The sequence below is a fragment of the Montipora foliosa genome, chromosome 5, assembly GCF_036669935.1.
Source record: "Montipora foliosa isolate CH-2021 chromosome 5, ASM3666993v2, whole genome shotgun sequence".
Taxonomy (NCBI): Eukaryota; Metazoa; Cnidaria; class Anthozoa; order Scleractinia; family Acroporidae; genus Montipora; species Montipora foliosa.
The window spans coordinates 6,397,039-6,400,292 of record NC_090873.1 but is presented as its reverse complement, the minus strand read 5'-3'; positions in this window follow the sequence as shown (position 1 = coordinate 6,400,292).

Here is a 3,254-nt window from a genome sequence, read left to right as displayed (position 1 = left end):
GCTCTTCTTAATTAATTAACCTTTTGAATCGGGCCAACTTCTCAAGCTGGAATTTAAGTGAAAACTTCCTAAGAAACTGATTGCCTTTATCCTTAATATTATTAGCGGCTCTAATCGGTGTTCGCTTACGGAGGCCTTCGCGGAAGCTTCAAGTGGGCAACCTTGCCCCACACTGCGAAGATTGTCTGCAAGCCGGGAAAACGCCGTGCTCTTCGCAATACTCTATCGTTCGTTCTGTTTCCCTTTCGGCGTCTTTTTATAGAAGAGCTAGAGGCGGACTTCGAAGTTAAGTACTTACATGGTAAAGCACATAAGTCAATCAAAATAGAATTGGTAATAAAGTCTAAACTTCTTCGAGACTGAAACATAGACCTGTGACCCCGAACGAAAGAGACAAACGTGACGAACTTGCGTAATTTTAAGCGATAGAAAAGAGTCTTCATTGGAAGGTTTTGCGAAATGCCTGAATGATTTTGGATCAACTGGGAGTTATTCTAATCAAGTTGGCACGTTTCATCTGTAAGATGCTTGAAGACGGACGAAGATACTCGGAAAGCCAGCCAAACAGAAAAGTAATGAAGAAACAGAAACCCGGAAAAGATTCTACAGATTCGATACAAGTTGTGGCGCTGGACAACTCGCTAGTCTCTGAAACTTTTATCGATATTCCCCGAGCGAAATCTTCAAATCGAAATAGCGCGACAAAAATCTACTTTCTCGTCAGTGTTCTGCCATACCTTTAAAGCCATCGAAACACTATTTTCTCGTTGATCAAATAGCCTTGCTTCGTGCTCACTAGCTCGCTAGTTTGAGCACTCTGGCATGGCTTAGATGTACCACATGTGTGGGACATTTGGGGTGGCTTCATAAGCTTAACCTCCATCCCAGACATTACCACTGCACTGATGAGGCCCAGAAGGCCGAAACACTACTGTCTGCAGTTGTTATATATATAAGTTGTATGATATTCACTTTGTTTTCATTGAAGAAGCAAAAAAAAACAGAGTACGATCCCGATTCCTCTGTGGAGAGAGTGGGTGCTTACCATTTAGCCAAATAATCCGGATGGAATAATCGTTGCATAAAGGTAAGCGATTTTCCGAATTTAAAATTAATGACCAACCGGAAGAGAATGGCGCTTACCATTTACCACACAGCATTCCATCCCGCATATTTCACTCGATCTTGTGAGAAAGGGCCTGGAAACGGAAGGATTCTCGCAAATGGTAAGAGCATTTCGCGAATTCCGTTCCGAACGGAAAAAAAGGACTACCTCTGGAGGTTGTCTACAATTTCCGAAAAGATTTTCCGGAAAATTGCCTTTCCATTTGACCTCAAACCGAAATTTCCGGATTTTTCGGCTAAATGGTAAGCACCCAGTGATCGACACACTTTTCCTTTTCGCCACTCCCTCACCCCCTGAGTTATACATGTTGTTGCACCTGATCAAGAGAGTATGAATACTCTCTTGACCTGATCATGTACATGGGGACCTGTCTTAGGCAAGTTTTTGGGACCCTGCATGTCTCGGACGGGTGCGCACACAAAACTTGTTGGTTCGGGTACCATTGAAGTATATTAAACTTATATATCTTGTAGTAAAAGTCATTTAAAATTTAACAAGTAATAATTCACTCTACAGGTGCTTTCCGTTTGGAAAATTCTATTCAAATCAGTTGACTAAAAGAGACTCAGGAACGCATATAAACCGCAGGAAAGCACACATTTTCCTCACGGAAATTTCAGAGAAACACCGGGGAACAAGTAGTAAAGCTGATAGCCTGCACGAGAGAAACTGCTGGAAAACTGATGATTCCTTCCTCAGAACACTAATTTTGGTGGTTTTGCTTCCTAACTCATGGGCCGTCAACTCCAATAATTGGAAAGCTTCAACTCTTGTGCGCTCGAAGTGGTATCTTCTTGTATATCGAGGAGGCATACGTCTAGAGGAGAGCTGGATGTCCGATGAGAGGAAATCGTGTTCATTTTCATAGTCGAAGTCCTCTTCACATGCAAATTATTTCTTGTGTCCACTTTAACATGTTCTTCCCAGCCGAAATTGGTCTCGGTCGGCTGAGCCATCTCTGGACGTACCGAAACGGAGGCTTCAAAGTGTGGAGAGAAGAACGTCTTCATCGACTACGGTGATGTACGAACAGGAATAGCAGCAACCTGATGTTCACTTGACGGCGCTTAGTGGTGAAAAGTCGTCGATACCCCAAGCAGGAAAATGGTCATACAAACGATATATGTCAAACGAGTCGAAACGACATTACTTTGCTTTGAACACAGGCGGGCAAAATTGATACCTTCTTGAGAAACACTGATAAGGGGGGAGGGGGGCTGCAGTGTGAGAGATAATAGGTAAATTAATAACGCCCCAAGAAGGTGAAGTGTCTCCACTATTCTTGCAACTTGTTGTAGCAACAGGAAAAAGAGAACAAGGCGGTAGGATCACAGAAAAATATGAGTGATCGGAAGCAGGAAAGCGGAATAAAGGCAAAGAATCATATTATTAGAACTGGCCCTCAGACACCTTTGACGAGGCGTATCGGTAAATAAATGATCGTTGCATCTGAAGAGAAATCATGGGAACTCAAGAGGTGCTAAATCAGGTTCTTTCAGTTCACTGTCACTGAAGGAGAACAAACACACTTGTAGCGAAAAAGAAATGACCAAGGGCATTTCCGGCTATGGTCCTCTCACTACGTACATGACAAGGAAAATACTTTGTGACGATTCATGCATGTAACCAGCCAGCATTTTGATGTCGCTTTCACCATCTGTTTGCGATGGTGTTTACGCACACCTCACAAATTCTTTCGTGTCGGAAAACAAACGAAGGAAACACAAAAAGTGACAATGACCATGCACGTGGATGACGTAGAATGAACATGGCCACTAAAATATGCCGTTACATCTTCTATTTACAGAAACTAGCCAATGATAACGTGATCTGCCCTGCAGGGGGCATTCCACGTAATAAATAAATCACATCTTACAAAATCTAATACGTAATAACTTGCATTAAGCTTCCGGATTTTGCGATAACTTGAATTAGGGCTTAAATATTATATCGATAAATAGATAAATGATGGTAATCAGTTTGGCTTCCAGATAACTGCAAAACTCACAGGAGAGTCTCACTTGGTAGTCCCTTTAAAAACCCGGAAATGGTCAATTTATCAGGGGAAGGAAACCTTCTTTAACAGTTATTTGTTAATGGCCGGATGGAGACTGGCTGTCTGACTGGC